Source organism: Scyliorhinus torazame, chromosome 29 (assembly GCF_047496885.1).
Source record: "Scyliorhinus torazame isolate Kashiwa2021f chromosome 29, sScyTor2.1, whole genome shotgun sequence".
Lineage (NCBI taxonomy): Eukaryota > Metazoa > Chordata > Chondrichthyes > Carcharhiniformes > Scyliorhinidae > Scyliorhinus > Scyliorhinus torazame.
In genome coordinates, this window is record NC_092735.1 from 6,354,785 (window position 1) to 6,372,198 (window position 17,414).

Genomic DNA, 17,414 nt, shown 5'->3' on the forward strand with positions numbered 1-17,414 from the left:
TAGCACGGTGGCACAGTATAGGGCAGCCTGCAGTGGTTAGCACTGCTGTTTCACAGTGCCAGGGTCTCAGGTTTGCTTGGGTGACTCTCATTGTGGAGTTTGCACATTCTCCCCATGTCTGCGTGGGTTTCCTCCGGGTGCTCCAGTGAGGTGGATTGGCCATGCTAAATTGCCACAAGTTGGGGGAGTGGGCCTAGGTGGGGTGCTGATTCTGAGGGCTAGTGCAGACTCAATGGGCCGAATGGCTGCCTCCTTCTGCATTGTAAGGATTCTATGGCTGATCTCTTCCTGGTCTCAAATCCACCTCCTTACCTATTCCCCAGATCCCTTTAACCCGTTTTTAAAACAGAATATGTAGAATCCCTACAGTGCAGAAGGAAGCCACTCTGCCCATCAAGTCTGCACCAACCATCTGAAAGAGAACCCTACCTAGGCCCAATCCACACCATATTTCCGTAACCCCACCTAGGAGCAATTTATCATGGCCAATCCACCAAACCTGCACATCTTTGGACTGTGGGAGGAAACCGGAGCACCCGGAGGAAACCCACACAGACACCGCGAGAATGTACAAACTCCACACAGACAGTGACCTGAGGTCAGAATTGAACCGGGGTCCCTGGCGCTGTGAGGCAGCAGTGCTAACCACTGTGCCATCCTGTCTATCTCATCGAGTGGGGCAATGATTGGACCACCAAGGGCCAAATCTGGAAGAGTCCACAAACACGCCACCCGCCATATGTCCTCTGGGCCAGTAGATGGGGCGCGACCTAGCGCGGGGCGGCGTGGAGGGGGCCCTCTTGCCTCCGCGGGGCGGTCTTTGGTCTGCGATGGAAAGGGCGGGGAGGCGATTGGCCCCGCAGGCCGTCGGGAGGTGTAGTCCGCTTGTGACGTCGACACCGTCACAGCGGACGGGGCCAATCGCCCGAGGGGAACTACAAGCCCCACAATGCCCGGCGGCCGGCACATGCCCCAGAAGCAAACGGCAGAGCTCGCCAGAGGCCGGTTTGAAAAGCGTTTGACCGCCTTTCGCTCGGGGCGGCCGGCGAGGGAGACGGTGCGAGGGAGGCCGGCGGTAAATGTCTCCTTTAACCGGTTGATTCACAATCTCGCCGCCTCGGTGATTATTTCAGCGGCTTTTCTTTCGGGAGTTGGAGCGGATTGGCCGCCGGTTCTGAGGGAGCCAGGTTGGAGCATGTTCCCCCTTTTAATTTAATCACATTTTTATGATCATGGTTCATTTATATTTGTGTCTTCCCCCCCCCCCCCTCATCATCTGGGCCGCATGTGGTGAATCTCTCTGAGCCTTGTGTTGTCCATTGGATGTCAGTCAGTCCCCCCGGCCGGGCGGAGGTGACCCCCCCCCCCCCCCCGGGGTCTGGTCAGGGTGGGGGTACATCCCGTCTGGCCAGCTCAGGCGGGGGATATCCCTCCTCTTTCTCTCTCTTCTCTCCCCCCCCCCCCCCCGGCCGGGTCTGGCTGGCTCAGGTGGGGGAGACCACCCATCTCGCTGGCCCAAGGTGGGGGTGGGTGGGTGGGGATGCCTGTGTTACTGCGCCCCTACCCTCCTCGGCACTGTGGGTCGGTTTGGGTTTTATTGTCACGTGTACCGAGGTACAGTGAAAAGTGTTCTATGTGCAGTCAGATAGATCAAAACCATGGGACATATGATGAATACACAATCTTAGCTTGGGTTACGGAGATAGGGTGGAGGTCCAGGCTTAAGTGGGTTCTCTTTCCAAGGGCTGTTGCAGCCTCGATGGGCTGAATGGTTAGAGAAGATGTGTGGAGTGATCAGTTGAGTCCATAAGAGGGTCATTCAGGAGTTTTTGAACCTGTTAGTGTGTGTTCTAAGACTTTTGTATCTAATAACCAAACTCTGCAATCTTAGACTTGACCCCTCCCTGTGCAGCTGGCGGTGTGCTCACCCCAGTCCAACACCATGGATCCTTGACTTCCTTACCGACAGACAGCAATCTGTCAGGATAGGTAACAGCATCTCCTCCACAATAGTCCTCAACACTGGGCCCCGCAAGGATGTGTGCTCAGTCCTATCCACACGCACGACTGAGTGGCAAGATTTAACTCCAATTCGATCTATATGTTTGCGGATGATACGACTGTGGTGGGTAGTACCTCAAACAACAACTAATCAGACTTCAGGAGGGAGCTAGAGCATTTGGTTTCATGATGTACTGAAAACAAACTCGCTGTAAATGTCAGCAAGACCAAGGAACTGATCATTGACTTCAGGAAGCGCAGCGTGACACCCTGCCCCCGGTCTGCATCAACGGCTCCGAAGTGGAGATGGTCGATAGCTTTAAGTTCCTAGGGTCACCATCACCAACAGTCTGTCCTGGTTCACTCACGTTGATGCAACAGTCAAGAAAGCGAGACTTCCGGGTGTGGCGATGCGGAGCTAAGCCGCACGAGTCGGCAGCTCCCGCTACCACGGACTTTCGGGCTCGCTAGAGGAGCCCCAACGGAACTTTTCTCGACCAAAACCCGTGGGGAAGGGAAGAGAAGGTCCCCCTCCAACGCCTATGAAACAGACCCGAAGTGCAACGGCCAGAAAAGTGGGACTGGAGCAACGGGAGAAATGGGGTTAAAAAAACCAAAATGGCGGCGGCCAGGGACAGGGGAGCTGCAGGAGTTCATCAAGCGCTGCTTCGAAGAGCAGCGTGAGGAGATGCTGGCGCCTATGCTTTCGGCAGTTGAAGGACTCTGGGTCACCCGGAAGGCCCACGAGGTTAAGATCCAGGAGGTAGAGAAAAGTCAGCCAGAATGAGGACGAGCCCTTGGGCCTGGCGGTGAGAGTGGAGCAGCACGACGCGCTACACAAGAGGTGGGCGGGAAGACTCGAAGACCTGGAGAACAGGTCGAGGAGAAAGAATCTGCAGATCCTGGCTCTCCCTGCAGGAGTGGAGGGGGGGGGGTGGGTGGTGAGAGCCCCTCCAATCCGGCTGATAACGTGGAACGTGAGGGGCCTGAACGGACCGGTGAAGAGGGCTCGAGTGTTCGCGCACTTGAAAGGACTGAAGGTAGACGGAGCATAGCCACAAGAGACACACCTGAAGGTGGCGGACCAGGTTAGGTTAAGAAGGGGATGGGTAGGACACTCGGGACTGGACGCGAAAAATAGAGGGGTGGCAATTCTGGTGGGAAAACATGTCATTTGAGGCCAAGACTATCGTAGCGGACAATGGAGAGAGATACGTGATGGTGAGTGGTAGGTTGCAAGGGACGTGGGTGGTGTTGGTAAATTTATACGCCCCGAACTGGGATGATGCTGGATTCATGAAGCGCATGTTGGGGCGCATCCCGGACCTGGAGGTAGGAGGACTGATAATGGGAGGGGACTTTAATACAGTGCTGGATCCAGCACTAGACCGCTCCAGATCAAGGACGAAAAAGAGGCCGGCGGTGGCCAGGGTGCTTGGGGTTTATGGACCAGATGGGGGAGTGGACCCATGGAGGTTTGCAAGACCGCAGGCCAGGGAATTTTCTTTCTCCCACGTGCACAAGGCATACTCCTGGATAGACTTCTTTGTGCTGGGCAGGGCGCTCATCCCGAGGTTGGAGGGGACGGAGTATTCGGCCATAGCCGTTTCGGACCATGCCCCGCACTGGGTGGAAGTGGGGATGGGAGAGGAGAGGGACCAACGCCCGCTGTGGCAGTTGGGTGTGGGACTGCTGGCAGATGAGGTGGTGTGTGGGAAGTTAAGGGGGTGTATTGAAAGGTACCTGGAGGCCAACGACAACGGGGAGGTGCGAGTGGGGGTGGTATGGGAGGTGGTGATCAGGGGAGAGCTAATCTCCATCAGGGCTCATAGGGCGAAGACAGAGGGCAGGGAAAGGGAGAGGTTAGTGCGGGAGATTTTGCGAGTGGACAGGAGTATCGCAGAGGCCCCGGAGGAAAGATTACTTGGGGAAAGGCGACGGCTCCAGACGGAGTTTGACCTGTTGACCACGGGGAAGGCGGAGGGACAGCGGAGGAAGGCGCAGGGGGTGACCTACGAGTACGGGTAAAAGGCCAGTCGAATGCTGGCACACCAGCTCCGTAAGAGGGCAGCAGCGAGGGAAATAGGGGGAGTCAAAGATGGTGGGGGAGCCATGACCCAGAGTGCAACTGATATAAACAAGGTATTCAAGGCCTTCTACGAAGAGCTGTACAGATCCCACCCCCGGGGGGGGGGAGGGGGAGAGAAAGAGGGGATGAGAAGATTCCTGGACCAACTGCGGTTCCCGAGGGTGGGGGAGAAAGAGGTGGCTGGTTTGGGGGAACCAGTCGGGTTGGAGGAGCTGAGTAAGGGTTTCGGGAGCGTGCAGGCGGTGAAGGCCCCGGGGCCGGACTGGCTCCCGGTGGAGTTATATAGTTTGGATGGGGTGGTGTTTGTGCAGTGTGTCCAGGAAGCTTTTCTAACACAGTATGTAGATTGTCCGACCAGAGGGGAGGCCATATTGGATTTGGTACTTGGTAATGAACCAGGGCAAGTGATAGATTTGTTAGTGGGGGAGCATTTTGGAGATAGTGACCACAATTCTGTGACTTTCACTTTAGTAATGGAGAGGGATAGGTGCGTGCAACAGGGCAAGGTTTACAATTGGGGGAAGGGTAAATACGATGTTGTCAGACAAGAATTGAAGTGCATAAGTTGGGAACATAGGCTGTCAGGGAAGGACACAAGTGAAACGTGGAACTTGTTCAAGGAACAGGTACTACGTGTCCTTGATATGTATGTCCCTGCCAGGCAGGGAAGAGATGGTCGAGTGAGGGAACCATGGTTGACGAGAGGTTGAATGTCTTGTTAAGAGGAAAAAGGTGACTTGTGTAAGGCTGAGGAAACAAGGTTCAGACAGGGCATTGGAGGGATACAAGATAGCCAGGAGGGAACTGAAGAAAGGGATTAGGAGAGCTAAGAGAGGGCATGAACAATCTTTGGCAGGTAGGATCAAGGAAAACCGGCCGTTTACACATGTGAGAAATATGAGAATGACTAGAGCGAGGGTAGGTCCGATCAAGGACAGTAGCGGGAGATTGTGTATTGATTCTGAAGAGATAGGAGAGGTCTTGAACGAGTACTTTTCTTCTGTATTTACAAATGAGAGGGGTGATATTGTTGGAGAGGACTGTGTGAAACAGATTGGTAAGCTCGAGGAAATACTTGTTAGGAAGGAAGATGTGTTGGGCATTTTGAAAAACGTGAGGATAGACAAGTCCTTCGGGCCTGACGGGATATATCCAAGGATTCTATGGGAAGCAAGAGATGAAATTGCAGAGCCGTTGGCAATGATCTTTTCGTCCTCACTGTCAACAGCGGTGGTACCAGGGGATTGGAGAGTGGCGAATGTCGTGCCCCTGTTCAAAAAAGGGACTAGGGATAACCCTGGGAATTACAGGCCAGTTAGTCTTTCTTCGGTGGTAGGCAAAGTAATGGAAAGGGTACTGAAGGATAGGATTTCTGAGCATCTGGAAAGACACTGCTTGATTAGGGATAGTCAGCACGGATTTGTGAGGGGTAGGTCTTGCCTTACAAGTCTTATTGAATTCTTTGAGGAGGTGACCAAACATGTGGATGAAGGTAAAGCAGTGGATGTAGTGTACATGGATTTTAGTAAGGCATTTGATAAGGTTCCCCATGGTAGGCTTATGCAGAAAGTAAGGAGGCATGGGATAGTGGGAAATTTGGCCAGTTGGATAACGAACTGGCTAACCGATAGAAGTCAGAGAGTGGTGGTGGATGGCAAATATTCAGCCTGGATCCCAGTTACCAGTGGCGTACCGCAGGGATCAGTTCTGGGTCCTCTGCTGTTTGTGATTTTCATTAATGACTTGGATGAGGGAGTTGAAGGGTGGGTCAGTAAATTTGCAGACGATACGAAGATTGGTGGAGTTGTGGATATTGAGGAGGGCTGTTGTCGGCTGCAAAGAGACATAGATAGGATGCAGAGCTGGGCTGAGAAGTGGCAGATTGAGTTTAACCCTGAAAAGTGAGTGGTTGTCCATTTTGGGAGGACAAATATGAATGCGGAATACAGGGTTAACGGTAGAGTTCTTCGCAATGTGGAGGAGCAGAGAGATCTTGGGGTCTATGTTCATACATCTTTGAAAGTTGCCACTCAAGTGGATAGAGCTGTGAAGAAGGCCTATGGTGTGCTCGCATTCATTAACAGAGGGATTGAATTTAAGAGCTGTGAGGTAATGATGCAGCTGTACAAAACTGTGGTAAGGCCACATTTGGAGTACTGTGTACAGTTCTGGTCACCTCATTTTAGGAAGGATGTGGAAGCTTTGGAAAAGGTGCAAAGAAGATTTACCAGGATGTTGCCTGGAATGGAGAGTAGGTTTTATGAGGAAAGGTTGAGGGTGCTAGGCCTTTTCTCATTAGAACGGAGAAGGAGGAGGGGCGACTTGATAGAGGTTTATAAGATGATCAGGGGAATAGATAGAGTAGACAGTCAGAGACTTTTTCCCCGGGTGGAACAAACCATTACAAGGGGACATAAATTTAAGGTGAAAGGTGGAAGATATAGGAGGGATATCGGAGGTAGGTTCTTTACCCAGAGAGTAGTGGGGGCATGGACGCACTGCCTGTGGAAGTAGTTGAGTCGGAAACATTAGGGACCTTCAAGCAGCTATTGGATAGGTACATGGATTATAGTAAAATGATATAGTGTAGATTTATTTGTTCTTAAGGGCAGCACGGTAGCATTGTGGACAGCACAATTGCATCACAGCTCCAGGGTCCCAGATTCGATTCCGGCTTGGGTCACTGTCTGTGCGGAGTCTGCACGTCCTCCCCGTGTCTACGTGGGTTTCCTCCACAGTCCAAAGATGTGCAGGTTAGGTGGATTGGCCATGATAAATTGCCCTTAATGTCCAAAATTGCCCTTAATGTCCAAAATTGCCCTTGGTGTTGGGTGGAGGTGTTGACTTTGGGTAGGGTGCTCTTTCCAAGAGCTGGTGCAGACTCAATGGGCCGAATGGCCTCCTTCTGCACTGTAAATTCAATGATAATCTATGATTAATCTAGGACAAAGGTTCGGCACAACATCGTGGGCCGAAGGGCCTGTTCTGTGCTGTATTTTCTATGTTCTAAAGTATGCGGACCTGTTGGCCCCGCTACTAGTGAGGACCTTTAACTAGGCAAGAGAGGAGGGGACCCTGCCCCCGACAATGTCGGAGGCGACAATCTCCTTGATTCTGAAGCGAGACAAGGACCCACTGCAATGTGGATCGTACAGGCCGATTTTGCTCCTTAATGTGGACGTTAAGCTATTGGCAAAAGTGCTGGCCACGAGGATTGAGGACTGTGTCCCGGGGTGATACATGAGGACCAGACGGGATTTGTAAAGGGCAGGCAATTAAATATGAATGTGCGGTGGCTCTTAAACGTGATAATGATGCCATCGGAGGAGGGAGAGGCGAAGATAGTGGCAGCCATGGACCTGGAAAAGACCTTTGACCGAGTGGAGTGGGAGTACCTCTGGGAGGTGTTGCGTAGGTTTGGGTTCGGGGGAGGGTTTATTAGCTGGGTTAAGCTCCTTTACAGCACCCCGGTGGCAAGTGTGGTGACGAACCGGCGGAGGTCGGAGTACTTTCGGCTGTACTGAGGAACAAGGCAGGGGTGCCCTCTGTCCCCCCCCCTGTTGTTTGCATTGGCGATCGAACCCTTGACCATATCACTGAGGGGGTCTAAGAAATGGAGGGGGGTGGTCCGCGTGGGAGAAGAGCATCGGGTGTCGCTATACGCGGACGACCTGCTGCTGTACGTGGCGGACCCAATGGAGGGGATGGTGGAGGTCATGCAGCCTTTGAGGGAGTTTGGGGAGTTCTCGGGCTATAAGCACAATGTAGGGAAGAGCGAGCTTTTTGTACTACAGGCAGGGGACCAAGAAAGAGGGATAGGGGACCTACCGCTGAGGCGGGCGGAGGGGAGTTTTCGGTATCTAGGGATCCAGATAGCCAGGAGCTGGGGGGCCCTACACAAATTGAATCTGACTAGGTTGGTGGACCAAATGGAGGTGGACTTCAAAAGATGGGACATGTTGCCGCTCTCGTTGGCGGGTAGAGTGCAGTCTGTAAAAATGGTGCTCCTTCCGAGGTTTTTGTTTGTGTTCCAGTGCCTCCCCATCGTGATTACCAAGGGCTTCTTTTCAAGAGAGTAGGTAGGAGTATTATGGGGTTTGTGTGGGCGAACAAAACCCCGAGGGTAAGGAGAGGGTTCCTGGAGCGCAGTAGGGACTGAGGAGGGCTGGCGCTGCCAAACCTAGGGAGCTACTACTGGGCAGCAAACGTGGCGATGATCCGTAAGTGGGTTATGGAGGGAGAGGGGGTGGCATGGAAGAGGATGGAGATGGCGTCCTGCAAAGGAACGAGCTTGGGGGGCGCTGGTGATGGCACCGCTGCCGCTCTCGGCATCAACGTACACCACGAGCCCGGTGGTGGTGGCAACGTTAAGGATCTGGGGCCAGTGGAGACGGCATAGGGGTGCAGTGGGAGCCTCGGTGTGGTCCCCGATCAGGGGTAACCGCCGGTTTGTCCCGGGGAAGATGGACGGGGGGGTTCCAGGGCTGGCACCGGGCGGGGATTAGAAGAATGGGGGACCTGTTCATCGACAGGACATTTGCGAGCCTAGGGGCACTGGAGAAGTTTGAGCTACCCCCGGGAAATGTATTCAGATATATGCAGGTGAGGGCTTTTGTGAGGCGACAGGTCAGGGGATTCCCGCTGCTCCCGACACAGGAAATTCAAGACAGGGTGAACTCGGGTGTATGGGTCGGGGAGGGCAAGGTTTTGGCAATACACCAAGAGATGAAAGAAGAGGGGGAAGCGCTGGTAGAAGAGTTGAAGGGTAAATGGGAGGAGGAGCTGGGGGAGGAGATCGAGGAAGGTTTGTGGGCTGACGCCCTGGGTAGGGTTAATTCCTCCTCCTCATGTGCCAGGCTCAGCCTGATACAATTTAAGGTGGTTCACAGAGCGCACCTGACGGGGGCGAGGTTGAATAGGTTCTTTGGGGTAGAGGGCAGATGCGGAAGATGTTCAGGGAGCCCAGTGAACCATGTCCACATGTTCTGGGCATGTCTGGCACTGGAGGGGTTCTGGAGAGGAGTGGCGGGAGCAATATCTCAGGTGGTGACAGTCAGGATCAAGCCAAGCTGGGGGCTAGCAATATTTGGAGTAGTGGACGAGTCGGGAGTGCAGGAGGCGAAAGAGGCCGGCATTCTGGCCTTTGCGTCCCTGGTAGCCCGACGAAGGATCTTGCTAATGTGGAAGGAGGCGAAGCCCCCCAGCCTGGAGGCCTGGATAAATGATATGGCTGGGTTCATAAAGTTGGAGAGGATTAAGTTCGCCTTAAGGGGGCCTGCGCAGGGGTTCTACAGGCGGTGGCAACCGTTCCTAGACTACCTCGCGGAGCGTTAGAGGAAGGTCGGTCAGCAGCAGCAGCAACCCTGGGGGGGTGCGAGGGGAGGGGGGAACGAGAGATTGCTTGAAGGGACGGATGAGCGGGGGATAACATGGAGGGTGGGGGAAACAGGCATGAATGGGCGAGAGCCAGTGTATAAAGCTATGTAAATATATCATCTTACCATGTATATATCTTGCTCAGGGCGATTTTGTGTTATTTTGTTACGGGGTGGGGGGGGTTATTGTTTGTAAGGGGGAAAAATTGTTTTGTTGAAAAACTTTAATAGATATATTTTTTAAAAAACAGTCAAGAAAGCCCAACAACGTCTCTACTTCCTACGGAAGATAAAGAAATGTGTAGTTCGGGCAGCACGATAGCACAGTGGTTAGCACATTGCTTCACAGCTCCAGGGTCCCAGATTCGATGCCCGGCTTGGGTCACTGTCTGCGGAGTCTGCGCGTTCTCCCCATGCCTGCGTGGGTTTCGTACGGTTGCTCCGGTTTCCTCCCACAGTCCAAAGATGAGCGGGTTCGATGGATTGGCCATGCTAAATTGCCTTTAGTGTCCAAAAAGGTTAAGTGGGGTTACTGGGTTACAGGCATAGGGTGGAGGCGTGGGCTTGAGTCGGTTTCAGTTTCCAAGGGCAGGTGCAGACTCGATGGGCCAAATGGCCTTGAGCACTGTAAATTCTATGTCTGCATCGACTCTCGAACTTCTTCAGATGTGCCATAGAGAGCGTCCTATCCAGCTGCATCACAGCTTGGCAACTGCTCGGCCCAAGATCGCAAGAAACTGCAGTATGCGGTGAACTCGGCCCAACTCATCAACAAGCTTGCCACCCTCTCATTGATTCTGTCTACACCTGCTGCCCAGGAAGGCAGACAGCATTGTCAGAGACCCCTCCCAACCAGCCTTTGCCTTCTTCCAGACCCTTCCATCAGGCAGAAGTCTAAAGACCCGCACATCCAGATAAAGGAACAGCTTCTTCCCTGTACACGTGGCAAAATTTGGCTCCAACTTGATCTACAAGTTTGCGGATGAGATGCCTGTAGTGGGTCAGATCTCGAACAACGATGTCTGAATACAGAAGGGAGATAGAGAACCTCATGGAGTGGTATGTAACGACAACAATCTCTCCCTCAATGCCAGCAAAACTTAAGGAGCTGGTCATTGACTTCAGCAAGCAAAGTAGTGTGCATAGCCCTGTCTGCATCAATGGTGCCGAGGTGGAGATGGTTGACAGCTTCAAATTCCTAGGTGTGCACATCACCAACGTTCTGGCCTGATCCACCCATGTCGATGCTACAACCAAGAAAGCGCAACAGCGCCTATACTTCCTCAGGAAACTAAGGAAATTTGGCATGCCAACATTGACTCTTACAATTTTTACAGATGCTCCAGTGTGCTTCCTCCGGGTGCTCCAGTTTCCTCCCACAAGTCCCGAAAGACGTGCTGTTAGGTAATTTGGATACTCTGAATTCTCCCTCCGTGTACCCGAACAGGCGCCTGAGTGTGACGATTAGGGGATTTTCACAGTAACTTCATTGCAGTGTCAATGTAAGCCTACTTGTGACAATATAGATTATATTATAGAAAGCATCCTATCTGGCTCCATCACAGCCTAGTAGGACAACTGTTAGGCCCAAGACTATAAGAAACTACAGAGTCTATATCCCAGTCCATCACGCAAACTCTCTTTCCCCCCCCCCCCCCCCCCCCCCCCCCCCAAAAAAAATCCATTGACTGTCTGCACCTCCCGCTGCCTTGGGCAAGCGGGCAGCATAATCGAAGATCCTCCCACCGGGGTTATTCACTCTTCAAACTACTTCCATCGGGCAGGAGATCGAAAAGTCTGATACCACGCACTAAGCGGTTCATAAACATCTTCTTCCCTGCTGTTACCGGACTCCTGAAAGACTCTCTTATGGACTGATATCTCTTCACACATCTTCTCTACTGAGTAGTACTGCACTCCATATGCTACAGCTGATGTCTGTGTCTGAGTATTTATATTATGTATTCATGTATGCCCTATGTAAGTACCCAATTATTTTTTCCCAATTAAGGGGCAGTTTAGCACGGTCAATCCACCTAACCTGCACATCTTTGGGTTGTGGGGGTGAAACCCATGCAGACACTGGGAGAATGTGCAAACTCCACACGGACAGTAACCCAGGGCCGGGATTCGAACCCGGGTCTTCATTGTCGTAGTCGCAGTGCTAACCACTGAGCCATGTGCTGCCCCACACACCGCATTGGTAATATTGCTGTTAATAGTTTTCAATCAAAATGTGGTGGATGTCTAAATTAATTACTTTTCATCTGTGTTTACAGAGGTGGAGAAAGATAGCATGCTGGGCATTCCAAGGAAACTCATTTTGAATGGGGGATGGGGAATCTCCCTGTAATTAACATTAGTAAATTGAAAATATTGAAGATAATAGCACCAAGGAGTGAGCTCCCAGGACCAGGTGGTTTCCAACACAGGGTTTTAAAAAAAAGAAAAGGTGAAAGCGTTGCAGATGCCCTAACAATTGATTTCAGAAGCTGTTTCTGTAGAGTGGAAAATTGCTCGCGTTACTCCACTATTTATGAAAGAAGAGATAGAAACCAGGGAATCAAAAATCCGTTAGTCTAACATTTGTCAGAAAATTATTCAAATCTAAAATCAAGGATGGGGTGACTGAACACCGTGAACATTTTCAGCTGGCCAGAGAGAACCAGGGTAGATCTGCAGAGGGTAGGTCAAGCATGAAGAACCTACTTGTGTTTTTTTTTGAAGAGGTGACGATCAGGAAATGCCTGTGGATGTTATTTACATGGTTTTCCAGAAAGCATTAAATAAGGGCCCATGTAAGCAGCTATTGTCGAAAGTTGAACCTTTTTTTTTACCGTTGGAGTACCCGGTTTTTTTTCCCTCCCAATTAGGCAATTTAGTGTGGTCAATCCACCTAGCTTGCACATCTTTGGGTTGTGGGGGGGGGTGAGACCCACGCAAACACGGGGAGAATGTGTAAACTCCACATGGATATTGACCCGGGATCGAACCCGGGTCCTCAGTGCTGTGATGCAGCAGTGCTAACCACTGTGCCTCCCTGTCGAAAGTTGAAACTAATGGAATTGAGGGCAACTCATTGGCTTGGTTACTTGGTTAGGACGTTCGCTGGGTAGCAGGACAATGAGTAGGGACAATAGGCAGATACACAAGTTGACAGCATGGTGTCCCACTGATCTGATGTTGGAGCCTCAACTATTCACCATATTTGTTAATGATGGGATAAAGGGCCGCAAAGGTGGACAGCATTATGCACTGGAACATAGGAACTAGGAGCAGAAGTAGGCAATTAAGCCCATTGCGCTTGCTCCGCCATTCAATCAGATCATGGCTGATCTCTTCCTGGTCTCAAAGCCACCTCCCTACCTGTTCCCATATCCCTTTAACCCGTTTCTTCATCAGAAATATATCTCCCACTTGAAACCATTTAATGATTTTTGACTCCACCGCCCTATGGGGTAGCGAGTTCCACAAATTCACCACCCTCTGAGAAATAGTGCCTCCTCTTAACAAGAACAGAGAAAAGTACAGCACAGAACAGGCCCTTCGGCCCTCCAAGCCTGTGCCGACCATGCTGCCCGTCTAAACTAAAATCTTCTACACTTCCGGGGTCCATATCCCTCTTCGGCCCTCCAAGCCCGTGCCGACCATGCTGCCCGACTCAACTACAATCTTCCACACTTCCTGGGTCTGTATCCCCCTATTCCCATCCTATTCATGTATTTGTCAAGATGCCCCTTCAAGGTCACTATCGTCCCTGCTTCCACCACCTCCTCCGGCAGCGAGTTCCAAGCACCCATTACCCTCTGTGTTTATATTAAAAAAAACTCGCCTCGTACATCTCTAACCCTTGCCCCCTCGCACCTTAAACCTATGCCCCCTGGGGAAAAGTCTCTGACTATCCAAAATCTGACTATCTCAGTTTTAAATCTGCCTTTCAACCTATATCTGTGACCTCTTGTTCTAGGTTTCCAAAGGCCGGTGCAGACTCGATGGGCTGAATGGCCTCTTTCTGCATTCTAAATTCTATGATTGCCTCACTGGGAGTTAGTGGTCTACATTTATTGTATCAATCTCTTTAGTATTTTATATACCTAGATCAGATTCCCTCTCATCCTGCTACACTCAAACTATAAACCCAAACTGTTGAAACAAAAATCGCTTATTGTCACAATAGGCTTCAATGAAGTTACTGTGAAAAGCCCCTAGTCGCCACATTCAGGCGCCTGTTCGGGGAGGCTGGTACGGGAATTGAACCGTGCTGCTGGCCTGCCTTGGTCTGCTTTAAAAGCCAGCGATTTAGCCCAGTGAGCTAAACCAGCCCCTTCTGTTTAATCTCTTCTCGTGCATCAGCACCTTTATCCCTGGAATCAATCTGGTGAATCTGCTCTGAACTACTTCCAATACCACCACATCCTCAAACCTTCCCATTTCCTTTATCGTTCTGCGAGGTAGTCAATGAACGGTTGCCACCGCCTGGTGAACCCTTGAGCCGAACCCCTTAGTGCGAACTTTATCCGTTCTAGTTTTATAAACCCTGCCATGTCATTTATCCAGGTCTCCACGCCCGGGGGTTTGGCTTCCTTCCACATAAGCAATATCCTTCGCCGGGCTACTAGGGACGCAAAGGCCATCTCCCACACCTATCCTCTACCCCGAAAAATTTACTGAGCCTTGCTCCGGTCATGTGCGCCCTGTGCAAAACCTTGAATTGTATCAGGCTTAGCCTGGCGCACGAGGACGACGAGTTTATCCTACGTAGGGCATCAGCCCACAGCCCCTCCTCAATCTCTCCCCCCAGCTCTTCTTCCCATTTCCCCTTCAGCTCATCCACCATGATCTCCTCCTCGTCCCTCATTTCCCTGTATATATCCGACACCCTACCATCCCCCACCCATGTCCCTGAGATCACTCTATCCTGAACCTCCTGTGTCGGGAGCTGCGGGAATTCCCTCACCTGTTGCCTCGCAAAAGCCCTCAGTTGCATGTACCGAAATGCATTCCCTTGGGGCAACCCATATTTTTCCGTCAGCGCTCCATGACTCGCAAACTTCCCGTCTACGAACAGATCTCTCAGTTGCACAACCCCGCTCTCTGCCATGCTCCAAATCCCCCATCCATTCTCCCCGGGACAAACCTATGGTTATTTCTTATCTGGGACTGCACCGTGGCTCCCGTCCTTCCCCTATGTCGTCTCCACTGCCCCAAAATTTTTTGTGTTGCCACCACCACCGGACTTGTGGTGTATTTCTTCGGGGAGAACGGCAACGGCGCCGTCACCATTGCTTGTAGGCTGGCTCCTTTGCAGGACGCCATCTCCAATCTCTTCCACGCCGCTCTCTCCCCTTCTCCCATCCACTTACACACCATTGAGATATTGGCGGCCCAGTAGTATTCACTTAGGCTCGGTAGTGCCAGCCCCCCCCCCCCCCCCCCCCCCTAATCCCTGCTACGCTGCAAGAACCCCCTCCTCACTCTCGGGGTCTTCCTGGCCCACACAAAACTCATGACACTTTTCTCAATTCTCTTGAAAAAAGCCTTCGTGACCATCACCGGAAGGCACTGAAACACAAGAAGGAATCTCGGGAGGACTACCATTTTGACCGCCTGCACCCTACCCACCAGTGACGGGGGCACCATGTCCCATCTTAAAATCCTCCTCCACCTGTTCCACCAATCTTGTTAAATTAAGCCGATGTAAGGTTCCCCAACTCCTGGCTATCTGAATCCCAAAGTACCGGAAATCTCTTGTTACCTTCCTCAGAGGTAAGTCATCTATTCCCCTGCTCTGCTCCCCTGGATGCACCACAAACCACTCCCTCTTCCCCATATTCAGTTTATACCCGAAAATTCCCCAAACTCCCTGAGTGTCTGCATTATCTCAGGCATCCCTTCCACTGGGTCCGCAACATACAGCAATAAATCATCTGCATACAAGGATACCCGGTGTTGTTCTTCTCCCCTGAGCACTCCCCTCCACTTCCTGGAGCCCCTCAGTGCTATGGCCAGGGCTCAATCGCCAGTGCAAACAGTAACTGAGACAGGGGACACCCCTGCCTCGTCCCTCTATGAAGACGGAAGTAATCAGACCTGTCTGTTCGTGGCCACGCTCGCCACCGGGGTCCTATACAGCAGCTGTACCCATCCAATATACCCTTCTCCAAAACCAAATCTCCTCAGCACCTCCCACAGATAATCCCAGTCCACTCTGTCGAATGCTTTCTCGGCGTCCATCGCCACCACTATCTCCGCCTCCCCCTCTGGTGGGAGCATCATCATTACCCCTAGCAACCTCCGTATGTTCGTGTTCAGCCGTCTCCCCTTAACGAACCCAGTTTGATCCTCGTGGACCACCCCCGGGACACAGTCCTCTATCCTCGTCGCCATCACCTTGGCCAGGAGCTTAGCATCTACATTTTAAAAGGGAAATGGGCCTGTAGGACCCACACTGCAGCGGGTCTTTTTCCTTCTTCAAAAGGAGCGATATCGTTGCCTCCGACATAGTCGGGGGCAGCTGCCCCCTTTCCCTAGCCTCATTAAAGGTTCTCGTCAAAAGCGGGGCCAGTAAGTCCATAAACTTCCTATAAAATTCCACCGGGAATCCGTCCGGTCCCGGGGCCTTCCCCGCCTGCATGCTCCCAATCCCTTTTACCACCTCCTCCATCTCAATCTTTGCTCCCAGTCCCGCCCTCTCCTGCTCCTCCACCTTGGGGAATTCCAGCTGATCCAAGAAACACATCATTCCCTCCTTCCCTTCCGGGGGCTGAGCCTTATATAACCTCTCATAAAATGCCTTGAACACCCCGTTCACACTCTCCGCTCCCTGTTCCATCTCTCCCTCCTCATCTCTCACCCCACCTATCTCCCTCCCTGCTCCCCTCTTCCTCAATTGGTGGGCCAGTAGCCGACTCGCCTTCTCTCCATACTCATACTGTACACCCTGTGCCCTCCTCCACTGTGCCTCTGCCTTACCCGTGGTCAGCAGGTCAAATTCCACATGCAGCCTTTGTCTTTCCCTGTACAGTCCCTCCTCCAGTGCCTCCGCATATTGCCTGTCCACCCTCAAGTTCTTTCAGCAATCGCTCCCTTTCTTTACCCTCTTGCTTCCCTTTATGTGCCCTTATGAATATCAGTTCCCCTCTAACCACTGCCTTCAACGCCTCCCAGACCACTCCCACCTGAACCTCTCCATTGTCATTAAGCTCCAAGTACCTTTCGATGCACCCCCTCACCCTTAAACATACCCCCTCATCCGCCAATAAGCCCATATCCATTCTCCAGAGTGGGTGCTGTTCTTTTTCCCCATCTACCTCCAGGTCTACCCAATGTGGAGCGTGGTCCGAAATAGCTATGACCGTATGTTCCGTCCCTGTCACCTTCGGAATCAGTGCCCTTCCCAAGACACAAAAGTCTATCCGTGAGTATACTTTGTGGACATGGGAGAAAAATGAGAACTCCTTACTCCTAGGCCTACTAAATCTCCAGGGGTCTACCCCTCCCATCTGCTCCATGAAGTCCTTGAGCACCCTGGCCGCTGCCGGCCTCCTCCCGGTCCTGGACCTCGATCGGTCCAGCCCTGGATCAAGCACCGTATTCTCCCCCCATTACCAACTTTCCCGCCTCCAGGTCTGGGATACGTACCAACATACGCCTCCTAAAATTTGCATCATCCCAGTTCGGGGCATATACGTTCACCAGAACCACCGCCTCCCCTTGCAATCTGCCACTCACCATCACATATCTACCCCCACTATCCGCCACTATGGTCTTTGCCTCAACAGTACCCGTTTCCCCACTAAGATAGCCACCCCCCTGTTCTTCGCATCCAAACCCGAATGAAACACCTGCCCCACCCATCCTTTACGTAGCCTAACCTGGTCTATCAGTTTCCGATGCGTCTCCTGAAACATAACCACACCTGCCTTTAATTTCTTTAGGTGTGCGAGTAC

The 17,414-nt window shown here is 52.0% G+C and overlaps 1 protein-coding gene across 2 annotated transcripts in view; it reads left to right on the plus strand.

The window, feature by feature from the left end:
* Window positions 1-941: 941 nt before the first annotated feature.
* The window catches only part of rangap1a (RAN GTPase activating protein 1a), a 108,548-nt gene continuing 92,075 nt past the window's right edge, over window positions 942-17,414 (plus strand). The window contains exon 1 of one of the 2 annotated variants that reach the window (XM_072492003.1): window positions 942-1,075. The gene's annotated coding sequence lies outside the window, so the exon portion shown is untranslated. Of the gene's footprint in view, window positions 1,188-17,414 lie in introns of both variants that reach the window. The other variant, XM_072492002.1, reaches the window with a different exon arrangement.